Here is a 14,994-nt window from a genome sequence, read left to right as displayed (position 1 = left end):
TGTCGATAAAAACGTGAAAAATCCATGATTGGCAAGGAAATCCAGGGAGTGTCTAGCCGCCTTGATAACTTATAAAAGGAGCACGTGAATAAAAGCTTGAAGCCCTACGTCAAACACATTTATTTACTTTTATAATTTATGTTTCATCTATTTTGACTTTTATCTTAATATAGCTTATAGCCAAGCTATAGCTTAGATCATTAATATTTAGTATCCATTGGTGTAGTATCATAGGATTAGATTAAATGTTTATGAACCTAAGTTGCTGGATTCTGATCAATTGAGTTCTTATTTAGATGATCACACTTAATTGGTCACATCCTTCTAACTATTCACCTCAATTATTTATTCCTCCAAATGGATCATGTATTTATTTCTCGTTTATTTATTTCTCTACATTATATTTTATACTTTGTTGATTGTAATGGGCTATATATGCCTTTCTTTTATTTATTTGTTTATCTTTATTCTTTTGAAAAATTTATTGGTTTTACTAGTAAAAGAACATATCCTTAGACATAAGGTAAAAAGAATCAGTCAGGAAAGGCTAACCCCTACTATTTCACAAATCATGATCGCTGATCACAAACCAGTGGTTAAGAGGATAGTTGGACCTATGTTCAGTCTCTAATCAGTCCGACTCAATGCAGGGGCACCGGCGTTCAATCAAAAATTGAATTGAATACGACTTTAGCACACCCGTGCATCATAATCGCACACGATATCTAAATAAAAGGCCTCAATCACATGTGTGGCCTTGTATTTGATTTAATTCCAGCCAACAATTTCTTTACACTAAAGTGGAAAATCAAAAGTTACTAAGCCCCACATGGTTTGTTTCTCTCATCCAACCCATTCACGAGATGCCCACTAACATTATTATTATTAGAAGAACCAAAAATATGGTTGATCCAATCATAAGATGAGCCAGTGCATAAAAATAATATGCATTTAAAATATCCCAATTCAAGTGTAGCCCATTTATTTATCTGATTGACTTAATGTTTTATTCATGCTATCACCATGGTGTGGTGCATATGTTCAATGGGTTGGATGCTATATAAATACCACATGGGCCTCATAGGTATTAAGTTTCATTATTTAAAGAAAAAATTAGCTGAAGGCATTTTTGTAATTTCAACCATTAAAAAGCCCTTCACTGTGGAAGTTTGAAAAAACTTTGCTCCAATGGGAAAATGGAAAATGACTTTAGGTTTCGTTTGGTATTTCTACTCTATCTTGTTTCACAATAATCTCATTTAGTAAAATCACTTTCTTAAAACCGAAAAACTTCTTATTTGAAACAAGTATTCTTAGTAAAAGGTGCAAATAAGACCTTTTTTTAAAGAGAGTTAATGTCATTTTGAAAATTATAACAACATTATAAGAGATATCTAGATTATTATTTTGGTAAAATAATGGATGGCTACAAATTTCGTGTTTTAAGACATTTGGGCCATTCATCATGTCGAACAATGGATGCGGATCATCCATCACATGGAACCCACCTTTGATGTGGATTTTCCATTATGTAGGCCATCCATCATGCGAGGCCTGTCTCGGATGTGGACTATTCATCATTAAGGGATGGCATTTGATGTGGACTGTGCATTATGTGGGGCCCACCCTTCAATGTCTTCTACCCATCAGGTGGAGTCTACATTCGATGTGTCCATCATGTGGGCCCCACCTTCAAAGTGGATTGTCCAACATGCGGGGCCCACTTTTGATGTCCACCATCCATCATGTGGGGCACACCTTTCATGTGGGTCATCTATCACGTTGGGTAATGTTGGATATGAGTCGTCCATAATGCGAGACCTTAGATTTGGACTGTCCATTATATGGGGACCACTTGATATGAACTGTCCATCATGATTGGCCATCCATCATGTGAGGGCCACCTTTGATGTGAACCATGCATTATGTGGGCCCACCTTGATGTGGATCATTCATGATGTGGGGCCCCACCTTCAATATAGGTCATTCATCATGCAGGCTTACCTTTGATGTCCGCCATCCATCATGTGGGTCCCACCTTTCTTGTGGACCGTCCATCATGTGAGGTCCACTTGATTTAGATAGTCCATCATGCGGGGCCACATTTTGATGTGGGTCACCCATCATGTGGGAACCACCTTTGACATGAACCATGCATTATGTGGGGCCACCTTGATGTAGACCATTCATCAGGTGGGGCCTAACCTTCAATATGGGTAGTTCATTATATGAGCCCACCTTTGATGTCAACCTTCCATCATGTGGTCCCACCTTCAATGTCCACCATCCATCATGTGGGTGCCACCTTTGATTTGAATTGTCCATTATGCGGGGCTGCTTGATATGAATCGTTCATCATTTAAGGCCACACCTTAATGCAGGCCATCCATCATGTGGCGCCTACCTTTATTGTAAATTGTGCATTATGTGGGCCCTCTTTGATGTGGACCATTCATCATGCCGGACCCCACCTTCATTATCATTCATTCATCATATGGGCCTCACATTAGAGACTATAGGGAAAAAAAGAAGGAAAGGTGAGAATTACTAGAAAAGTTTTATGGCAAATTTGTCACAAAATTAGTCAAAAATATCTAGTTTAAGTCAAATAAGTCCTTAAGAGTTTTATTTTTTGGCTAGTTTTATTTTTTTTCTTTTTATTTTTATATTTTAAAATTAAGTAGAAAAATTAAAACTTTACTAAACGTCTATTTTTTAAATAAGAGTTTTTTTTTTTATTTTAGAACAAGCGAATAAGCTCTTATTAATTGGACACCAGATGACCCCTTACATTATTTTATTTTATTTTATTTTCTAGTTTTCATGAAAAATGTGTAACAATCAAATAAGATTTAATCATTCTTCCAAAAATTCCAAACCAACTCTAACATTGCCCGGGAGAAATAAAAGCTATAGAGAATGAATTCCCAACAATCATATAGGCTCTAAATGCCCATCAATCCCACAATCAGATAATTAACTAATCCCAACTTTTAGTTCATGATCTATCTAAATAGGAACTCATATAGTTAGGACAGTTTAGTCTGTATTTGTATACCAAGTGTGCAATTCTATGTTAGAGTGCGTGAGTATCATCTAACTCGGACAGAGTATGAAAGTTTTTCTTATCGAAGATCCTTTTGTGTCATGGGTCCAGGTCCCATGATCCAAACGATTGGAATGCTGGGTCTTAATGCATCCTATCTGGTGCATACAAGTGCGGGCATGCTCGGTGATCCAAACTATTGATATTACGGGCGTGGATGGAGTTTTTCTAAAATAATTCTAGATTGGATGGTTCAACCATCAGTAGGTCCGACCCATTAAGATTATTTGGGAAAGTTACTATGCCTTTTACATAATGTCTACACCATCGATCCCATCATTACATACATCTGACTGCACAAGAATTTCTACGACCCATCCATTCCATCTGGGTTAAGTCAATGGTAAGGATCTCTTAACCATGCACCCTAGAAATACAAAGTAGCACATCATTACTGTTGCATTTGGACCCACTGTGCTCAGGACAATCATAACCTTCAAATTGTGGCCAACATTTTTTTTAATCCCCCAATTGAGATTGTACAGTAAGTTCAGGTTTTTAGCTTGTAAGTGGGGCCATTGATTCATTTGGAAAGGTGTGCCGGATGGGAGACAGTGTATGGCCCATGCATTAAAAGTTTCTCAACATTTGCTTCATTTATTTTTTGCTTGATTCTATTTATGGACAACTTATTAAAGATTTAATGTCCATTTGAATTTGGGGGAATTCATTTTTTTTTTAAATTCGATTTATTTCTATTATTTAGAATGTAAAAGAACGAAAAAAAACCTATGAAATAATCATTATTCTGATCTATAGCATATCTTCTATAGCATGAGATGATCATTGTCTAAGAAATATGAATATCTTTAGTATCAAACAAATAACTACTTAAAAATAAAAATCAATTTTAAACAATGTCAATATTATGAGATGTCTTAAATTTGTACATGAAACAGGGATTTGATCAATCAACTACCTGGTCGATCAATCAAGTGAACTTTGAAATATTCAGATCGGTCTCTGGATAGTTTTGGACAGTCTTGATCAATCAATAATTTTTTTCGAAAAATACTTGTAAACTGTCTGGGCAATTTTACTCAGTGAGACCACAATCGAACTCACATGGACTTTTATTTGCGCGTTTTCTATAATACTTTAAAACTAGAATTAAAACTAACTATGAAATTAATTTTTAAGAAGTAATCATTGGAGTTAAGATAATTTAAAGAAAAATCAATAAAGCAAAACATTAGAGCACAAAGATCCACTTATAACCATTCTTAATATTGTTGAGGGTCAAATATTGCATATTATCTCTCATTTATATCTTGGTTTTATGAACATGATAATACTTAATGTTCTATTTTACTCATGTTTGTATTGCAAGGTGAATTTAAGAGCCTGAATTGAAAAGGGTGCTAAAAGCATGGATTTGATGCTCAAAAATCACCGAGGCAAGAGATGGATCTTAGGAGATCAAGATTACAGAATTCACATGTCAAAGATCCGAGAAAACCAAGTGAAGAATGAAGAGAATCAAATATTTGAAGTGAAGAAAAGGAATCCTAAAATCGTCATGAAAAAACATATTTTGAAACTCTGGGTCATTTTGTAAAATTGCGCAGAGTGAAGTCTATTTTGGAAACTGCACAGAGTAAAGTTTATTTTAGCAAACTACAGAACTTTAAGGCGACTTCTAGAGTTTTCCAAGTAGGTGCGAAAATTGGAGTTCCAAAACTATAAATAGGACACCCTAGGATGTTTAAGGCATTTTCTAGGGTTTAAGGAGTGAAGCAAAATGTTGGAGAAGCCGTCGCCAAGAGTTTTTCTTATTTTTCATTAGTTGTTTTCATTCTTTCTTCTAGAGTTTTAGATCGAATCATATCTATGGTTGGCTAAACCTCTTAGCTAGGGCTAAAAGGTGAAGCTTGTAGCATGATAAGATGTTTTTATTGCTTTGATTCATGTTTATGTTGAACTCCATGAATTCTAATTTGATATTTAAGAAATACTTTCAGTTTTTAATGGTTTATTGTGACTCAAATTACAGTAGATTTGTAATAGCTTTGAGTATTTTTTTTTTACCTGATTTGAGATTGTGAAATTAGTAAGTCATGTTGTTCACCATCGTCCCTTGGGCATGATAGGGTGATGGAATCCTTCCTAACCTTCACAATTCTCCTGCTTTGAGATTATGGGATTGGTAAATCCTGTTGTTTGCCATTGTCTCCCGCGCATGGTTTGGTGATGGAATCCCTGCCAATTATCATAGTTCTCCTTTATTGAGAATCAGGTCAATGGAAGTTCAGATTTGGTTTTATTGATATATTTTCCAATTGAATAAGATAGGACTCCAATTCTAATTGTGTTACTTGAATCAAGCAAGAGGGCTCCCTGATCACTACAAGTGGATCCTTGACACCCTAGTTCCCACCTTTAAATTCTTAGTTTTAATTACTTAATTCACAATTACTCTCTCAAATACTTCAGAATTAGTTTCACATCTTCTTCTAGTTCTACTTCTAGTTAATTTCAGAAACGTACAAGTTTAAATCCCAATGGATTCGACCTTGGTCTCACCAGGATTATTACTACATCGAGACCATACACTTGGGGTTGAGAACAAGTTTTTGGCGTCATTGTCGGGGATTGACGGTTGCGTTTTCTAGATTTGATTAGTTTTGGAATTAGGTTAAGATTATGATTTTTCTACTTTCTATTTTCAGGTTAGGATTTTTTTCAGAATTATTTTATAAACTAACTTATCTTTTTATTTTTAGGTTTAGAAACTTTCCTTTTTTGTATTTAGAAACTAATTTACTTTCTAATTCTAGGATAGAAACTTTCCTAATTTGTTTTTAGAAACTAATTTTTTATTTTTTAGAAACTTTCCTAATCTGTTTTTAGAAATTGATTTCCTTTCCTTTTTTTTTTTTTTTTTGTTTTTTGTGTTTTTAGAAACTAACTTACTTTCTATTTTTAGAAACTTTCCTTTTTATTTATTTATTTATTTAGAAACTAGGTTGCTTTCTTAGTTCTTTTTAGAAACTAATTCACTTTCTTTTTTCTTCTGCAGGATCCCAAAATAGAAACTTCTAATTTGGTAACTTCTTTCTGTAAGTGCTATATTGTTTAAATTACATCATTGTTTGTCAAATTTCGTTTAAACAAAATAGCTTGTGTTGTAGTCTGTCTAATGTGGATTAAGATGGAAAGTTCAAGTTATAAAGTTGGAAAACTCAAGCTTAAGTACAAGTCATGAAAGTTCAAGCTTAAGTACAAGTCATAAAGTTGAAAAGTTCAAGCTAAAATGAGTTCAAGTTCTACTACACTTCAAGTAGAAGATCAAGCTCCACCTTCAATACACTTCAAGTAGAAGATCTACTATACTCTATTGAAGATTTAAGATGAAGAATAAGCTTTAAACTTCAATGTCCAGTCTTCTCAGGTATAACAGACCCTAAAAAAGCTTAGACTTACGTGCTTTCAAAAGACAAACTTTTATGGATTTTTATACTTTGGTTAGGCTTAAGTTTGACTAGTATAAGCTGTAGCTCGATTGGTCTAAGAAAATCTTCGACCAGTCCAAGTTTAAATTCTAAAAAACGGATATTTCTGTTGTTTTTTTGATCAATTAAGCAGCATGCTCAACCAGTCGAAGAGGGTCCTTTGACCAGTTGAGGATTGCTTGACTCGAAGTCCAACAACTAAAATTTGGCACCCTCGACCAGTCGAAGCCTTTGCTCGACCAGTCGAATAGGGCCCTCGACTAGTCAAGTAGGGCATTCGACCAGTTGAAGAATAGTTTTATCCGATCGCGCTCAAAATTTAAAATTCGGTTAGATCTTAGATGAGTCGAAGGAGACCTTAGATGAGTCAAAGCAACAACTTTTTAGCCTATAAATAGAAGCCTTCTCTCAATCCAAAATTATTCATCCAAGCTAGTAAAAGCCTTCACAAAGAGAGAGAGAGAAGTCTCCACTATCTTCAAGCTATTGCACGGTATCTTAATATTTTGTCTATATAGTTTTTTATTTTAATTCTTTAATCTCTTTTCATGAATTTTATTTTTAAAGAGAGTAATCACTCTTCTTTGAGATCTGAGGAATTCAAATAAGTAGCTTTTGGTTTGAATTAATTTAAAGTGAATCTAGAACCTAGAACCTTTGTTTGTGTTACTGGATATTGAACATTCTACTTCAAGCAAAGCGGTTCTATAAACTACATCAAGAACGTCTTCAAGGAGAAGATAAGTACATTTTTATTTTTTGTATTTTGGTTTCTTTGAGATAGCCAGAAAATCTCATGTGTTGGTTTTGACTGAGATAGCCAAAAAATCTCGGTGTGAGGTTTTTGTTTGTGATAAGCCCTTTAAAATCACAACTGTATTGGTTTTAAGGTGACCCTATGAAAAACTTGTTTATAGTGAAAGCTAATATCACGTGGTTTGTGATTTTATAGAGTGGAGTAGGTGTGGCTGATTGCTTGCCTCCAAGTGTAGAGGTTCGTAACTAATATCCCGTGAATACAGGGTCGATCCCACAGGGAGATGAATTGTGAGAAGCAAAAAATCAAATGCAAAACAAACTAAGTAATAAAAATTAATCTGCTGATTTGATTTTGGGATTTTTGAATGGATGTAATTCAACTGAATAAAATAACACCTAAGCTTCAAAGTTCCATACATAAGTTAATATTCCAAAATCATGATGACTTGGATAACACAACTAGGATCTGAGCACTATGGTCAGCCTAATCGGAAAATAAAACAGTTTAAGTATTTTAATAAATGATATAAAAGATTAGAAAATAATGGATTTGCACCATTGACATATATTCTTAAGCGCCAGTGATTTTAAGTATTCAATATCTATAGGATAATGAATATCAAAGAAATATAACAGGTTGAGAACCTCTCATATCTAGGAAATCTGATTGATCTAGGGTAAGCCTATCCATCAATGTGGATCTCATATGATGGAAACATATGGATCTTACAAGAGGATAAAAAATAAAACCTAAATAATAGATAACATGCATACACCATTCTTCTCATCATTAAAACAATCAATAATTATAATCTTAAAAAATTATTAAACCCATGTGCTTCCCTTCTAGCTTGGGCTAGAAGGAACTTAGAAAAACATAATTAAATTGAAGAAATAAAAAGCAACAAGAAAGAAAGAAGAAAAAAATGTAAATAGAAAAGATCTAAAATAAAAAAACAACTTATAAAGCTTTAATAAAACTAAAAACTCTTTAAAAACCCTAAATATTGGTCTTGAATGCTTCTAATGATGTTTAAGAATGCCCTAAGAAGCCCTATTTATAAGTAGGAAACTCCAATTTTCATACAAAATTAAAAAACCCTAGAAAATGCCTCAAATATACATATTTTCTTAAAATAGACTTCTCGCTGCATAATTCGTTTAAAATAGACTTCTTGCTGCGTAGTTTTTCAAAATAGACTTCAGAGCTTTAGAATACACTTTTCAGGACGATTTCAAGATTCTTTACTTCAAATCTTCGATTCTTTTCATTCCTCACTTGGCTTTCTTGAATTTTTGGCATGTGAATTTTTCAATCTTCGTCTCCTAAGATCCATCTTTTGCTTTGGTGATTCTTGAGCATTAAATCTATACTTCTTAGCACCCTTTTTTAATCTAAGCTCTTAAATTCACCTTGTAATACATACATGATAGAACATTAAGCTGATTCATGTTCATAAAACCAAGATGTAAATGGAAAAAATTATACAATATTTGAGTCTCAACACACCCCCAACCAATATTTTGCTAGTCTCGAGCAAAATAAGCGAAGAAAAATAAAAATAAGAATAAAAATTAATTCTAAAAATAAAATTTAAAATTCTAACTACATCACTTTCGCAAGTAATCTCGATTGTATTTAGCATATGCAACAAGCCTTTAAACCCCTAGGTTTTCCCTAGTGGACGAGTTATAGTCTCGTGAAAGTTTACAGAAATGTTACCCACAAACATTGAAAATATGAAAAGCAGTTCAACACTCAGAAATTTATACAATTATACCTCCATTTATCAAATGAATTCGAAAGCAAAACAATACTTACCCTAAGTCTAAAGTTAGATAGAATTTTAATTTCCTAATCCATTACATCCTTGAGTTCAGAAAGCTAATCAAAATTTAGAATAGTTATGATCCAATATACTTAGGTGCTCCATGGCACTAGTCTAACTTTGAGAAATATGCATGTTCCCTATCCTAACTCCTTTCAATCATCCTAGGAATATGAAATCTCTAGTTATCTCATTTTTTTCATGACATTTCTTCTTTTATCATCATATCTTCATTATTATACATCACCCTTAGATGAAGATTCCCACCGGGTTTGCTTCTTAACCTAAGGTATCGTACTTGTAATGGTAACAGTAATAGATACTTAGGTATCCTTACTCCGGATTACTGACACGATTGTTATGGTCATTGCATTCATGCTCTATAATAAAAATTTCTTTTTTCCATCACTCTTTTTTCCTTTAATATTCTCTCTTTTAAACATATATCAATGGTACTAGTTCATTCAACCTTATTTGTATCAAAAGTTGTTATTCTAGTTTACATATCATATTCCTTACTTAGTTAGCTAGGGTGTATTGTGAATTTAGTACATCAAATTATAACTCACTTTAAATTAGTGATTAGATAATTGAACTCAAGTCTATAATTTTCAGTTATCAAATTTCTGACTACTATCAACCTAGACTAAGTATTAACTTTGCCTTTGGAATTCGTAAAATATCATGTTCACATTCTTGTATATAAAAAATTATTTTGAAAATGTTAAATTTTTTTTTTCCATAAACCTAAAAAAAATAAACTTAAACCTAACTGAAACATAAAAATAATAAAAATAATAATAAAATAAACTGAAACCCCCCAAAAAAAAACCCCTTCACATGGATGACTATCCACACCCCCCAACCTAAAATCTATATTGTCCTCAATGTAATGATAATGTAATGCAGAGAACATAAAAATAAAAGAAAGGGTGGATAACCTACCATAAAAAACTCACCTGCTATGTGACACTAAAAAAATTGAATATGATACAAATCCTACACAAATGCTCCCTCAGACCAGGAGCATCAATCTGAATATTTTGGCTCATGAAGAGGGAAAGACTCCTCTTCCAAATGAAAGTTTTCCACATAAGGCTTCAATCTCTGACCATTAATCTTGTACACATTGCCATTACGTGAATTTTCAGTTTCAACAACCACATGAGTATAAACATTCTTCACAATGAAGGGGCCTATCCATCTTGATCTTAACTTTCCCGGAAAGAACTGGAGACAGGAATTGTACAATAGGACCTTTTGTTGAGGTTCAAAATTCTTCCTTAGGATATTTTTGTCATGAAAAGCTTTGGTTATCTCTTTGTAGATTTTAGAATTTTTATAAGAATCTCTTCTCAGCTCCTCTAATTCATTCAACTCTAATTTCCTTTGCCCACTTGCTTGATCCATATCAAAGTTTAATTTCTTTATTGCCCAGTAGGCTTTATGTTCCAATTCCACAGGTAAGTGACAAGCCTCCCCATACACTAATCTGTATAGAGACATTCCAATTGGGGTCTTATAAAGTCCTATAAGCCTATAAAGCGTCGGATAGTCTGAGGGACCAATCCTTCCTATCTGGCCTTATAGTTTTCTCTAAAATGTATTTGATTTCCTGATTAGAAATCTCACCGTGTCCACTCGTTTGTGGGTGGTATGTGGTGCTCACTTTATGCTTGATGCCATATTTCTTTATCAAAGCCTCAAATGTCCTATTGCAAAAGTGAGACCCACTATCACTAATGATGGCTTTTGGAGTTCCAAATCTAGAAAAAATATTTTCCTTGAGGAATCGTATGGCCACTTTGTTGTCATTGGTCCTACTTGGAACTGCCTCAATCTACTTTGAAACATAGTCCACACCAACCAATATATAAAGAAATCCAAAAGAAGATGGAAATGGGCCCATAAAATCAATACCCCAATAATAAAAAATCTCCAATGGTAAAATTGGGGATAAAGGCATCATGTTGCGCCGGGACACTCTTCCCAACCTTTGACATCTATCACAAGCAACACAGAAAGCATGAGTGTCTTTAAATATGGTGGGCCAGTAAAAACCGCACTGCAGGATTTTTGCAGTGGTTTTCTTAGCAGAAAAATGGCCACTACATGCTTCCATGTGACAAAAGGAAATAACACTCTGAACTTCATCCTCTGGGACACAACGTCTAAAAATCTGATCAGTCCCATATTTATATAAATACGGGTCATCCCAGAAGAAGCTCCTAACCTCGGTTTCAAAACGCTTCTTATCTTGTGACTTCCAATGATATGACATTTTTCCCGTTACAAGATAGTTCACTATATTTGCATACCATGGCAATTTGGAGATCATAAATAATTGTTCATCAGGGAAAGTGTCCTGAATATGCATCTCCTCAGTGGAATCATCTAACACCAATCTAGAAAGGTGATCGGCTACTACATTTTCTATTCCTTTCTTATCTTTTATCTCTAAGTCAAATTCTTGGAGTACGAGGATCCATCTCAAAAGTCTCGGCTTTGCATCCTTCTTAGATAACAAATATTTTAAAGTCGAGTGGTCTGTGAAAATGACTACTTTGGATCCCAGCAAGTAGGACCTAAACTTATTCAAAGCAAAAACTACTACAAGTAACTCTTTTTTAGTTGTCGAGTAGTTCACTTAGGCCGAGTTTAGAGTTCTACTCGCATAGTGAATAACGTAGGGCCGTTTATCTTTCTTTTGGCCCAAAACAACCCCTATGACATAATCACTTGCATCGCACATTAGTTTAAAAGGAAGTGTCCAATCTGGTGAACGCATGATAGGTGTAGTGGTAAGGGATGATTTAATTTTATTAAAGGCACTTGCACACTCATCTGTCCATTTAAATGGAACATCCTTTTCAAGAAGATTAGTCAAGGGTCTAGTAATGACACTAAAGTCCTTGATGAATCTTCTATAAAAACCAGCATGCCCTATAAGTGATCCAATATCTCTAACAGTTCGGGGGATAGGTAGATTAGTTATAATGTCAACTTTTGAGCGATCTACCTCGATTCCATTTTTGGAGATAACATGGCCTAAAACAATTCCCTTTTGAACCATGAAATGACATTTCTCCCAATTTAAGATGAGGTGTTTCTCTTCACACTTGGACAAGACAAGAGATAAATTGTTGATGCATTCCTTAAAACTACTCCCAAATACAGAGAAGTCGTTCATGAAAACCTCAAGAAACTTTCCAACCATATTTGAAAAAATACTTAACATACATCGTTGGAAAGTTGCTGGGATGTTACACAATCCAAATGACATCCATTTGAAAGCAAACGTGCCAAATGGACAAGTGAACGTGGTTTTCTCTTGGTCTTCTAGGGTTATCTCTATTTGGTTATATCCGGAATATCCATCAAGAAAACTATAGAAGGAGTGACCTGCTACCCTCTCTAAAACTTGATTAATAAATAGTAGAGGAAAATGGTCCTTCTTTGTGACTTGGTTTAATTTTCTATAGTCAATGCAAACACGTCAACCAGTGGTGACACGTGTTGGTATGAGTTCATTATTAGAATTCTACACAATAATTATTCCAGATTTCTTTGGGACTATTTGAGTTGGACTTACCCAAACACTATCGGATATTGGGTAGATGATTCCTACATCCAATAATTTGATCACTTCATTTTTTACAACTTTCATCATGTTTGGATTGAGACGCCTTTGAGGTTGTCTAATTGATTTGGCGTCATCATCGAGGTGGATCCGATGGGTGCATATGGAAGGGCTTATACCTTTGATGTCAGAAATGGTCCAGCCCAAGGCTCCTTTGTGGTCCCTTAGAACTTTCAACAATTTAATCTCTTGATCCTTCTCTAAAAATGAAGAGTCACCACAGGATAAGTTTTATTTTCACCTAAGTATACATACTTAAGTTCATTTGGTAGTGGTTTTAAATCAAGATTTGGAATATTGATTGGTGATGGCAGAGGTCACAAGTCCTCGATAGATAGAATTTGAGTGCACGGTCTCCATTGGTACATACCAATGTCCTGGGTGGTAGTGCTCTCATTATCATCAGAAATTTCAGCAAGCAATTTTTCTAAATCAGAATTTTTCAAGTCTCTAATGACTTGAATCAATTCCTCAGTCAGACTAGGTTCCAATTCCTCTTCTTCCATCAAGCGGTCCATGAAATTCAGCTCATGGATCTCATTATTATCAATGGGCTGCTTACATATATTGAAAATATTTAGCTCTAGAGTCATGTTACCAAAAGACAAGTTCATCATTCCATTCCTGCAATTTATGATTGCATTTGAAGTTGCTAGGAATGGGCGGCATAAAATGATGGGAACTTGAGTGCTAGCATTTACACATGGTTTATTGTCTAGTACAATAAAATCCATGGGGAAGTAGAATTTCTCCACTTGGACTAGCACGTCCTCTAAAATTTTCCTTGGTACCTTAATAGAGCAGTCAGCAAGTTGGAATGTAATCGTGGTTAGTTTAAACTCACCTAACCCCTTTTTTTGTAAACCGAATAAGGTACTAAGTTGACACTTGCACCCAAATCTAGCAAAACATGCTCAATTTGAAAATTTCCAATAATACAAGGAATAGTGGGACTTCCCGGGTCTTTGTATTTGGGTGCAACCCTTTGTTGAATGATAACACTCACTTTCTCAGTAAGGAGGGCCTTTTTGTGCACATTTAATTTTCTTTTTATAGTGCACAAGTCCTTGAGATATTTAGCATATGATGAAATTTGTCTAATGACATCAAGCAGAGGAATATTGACATTAACCTTTTGAAGCACATCCAACACCTCTTGATATTTCATGGGGACAGTTAGATTCTGAAGTCTAGATGAGAACGGAATTGGAGGCTCATATGACTTAGTCTCTTTATCTTTTTGCTGTTGCGGCTCTTGAACCATAGCCGGTTCATCCTTTTCTTGAGACAATGGCTCATCCTCCGGTATTTCTACCGGTTGCATTATCTTGTTATCAACCTCTTTTCCACTTCTCAAGGTAATGATGACCTTAACTTGTTCATAATGTAACTCACTTGGATTTGAGTCTCCAATGAAATGTGTGTTTCGAGAATTTGACATAGGTTGAGAAGGAAGGGTGCCTTTTTCCCTAGCATTTAGTTGAGTCTCAATCCTGGCTACAATTGTCTTTAATTCCTAATTTGATTAGATTAGAGACTTCTTCATTTGAGCTTGAGAGTTCATAAGTGTGGTCAATGCATCCTCCACAGATGATCGCTTTGGCAGGGGCACATATGGTGCATTGTTAGGTGCCCCAAAGAAGTTATTTTGTGGAGGCATTTGAGGTGCATTAGACACATTAATTTGTGGTCCATTCCTTCAACTAAGATTAGGATGGTTATGCCAATTTGGATTATACGTGTTTCCCATTGGTTGCATAACTGACCTTTGGTAATTATTTATAGCATTTGCTTGATCATGCTCATACGTGATATTTTGTACAACTGAGATTATTGGAAATCCTTTGTGTCATGGTTTGTACCACCACAAATGGTACAAAATTACCTAAGGAAGTATTTGCTTTAACCATATCAACCTTCCTAATTTCCAAGGCTTCGACCTTTCTAACCAATGCAGCAAATTTTACATTAAGGTTGTCTTCCTCTCTTAGGACATCCATTCCCGCTTTCTCTCTAGGAATGAGTCTAGTTTGGTCTGATTTAGCAGAAACATCGCATGTCTACGTATTCTCTGCTAACATATCTAGAAAATCCCAAGCCTCATTATGATCTTTGTTAAGAAAGGTTCCACCACACATCATCTCTATGAACTGACGGGTATCCATGGTAAGCCCCTTTCGGAAAGTATCAATCACGTGCCATGGTTCA

This window comes from Magnolia sinica, chromosome 7 (assembly GCF_029962835.1).
Source record: "Magnolia sinica isolate HGM2019 chromosome 7, MsV1, whole genome shotgun sequence".
Lineage (NCBI taxonomy): Eukaryota > Viridiplantae > Streptophyta > Magnoliopsida > Magnoliales > Magnoliaceae > Magnolia > Magnolia sinica.
This window is presented reverse-complemented; position numbering follows the sequence as displayed.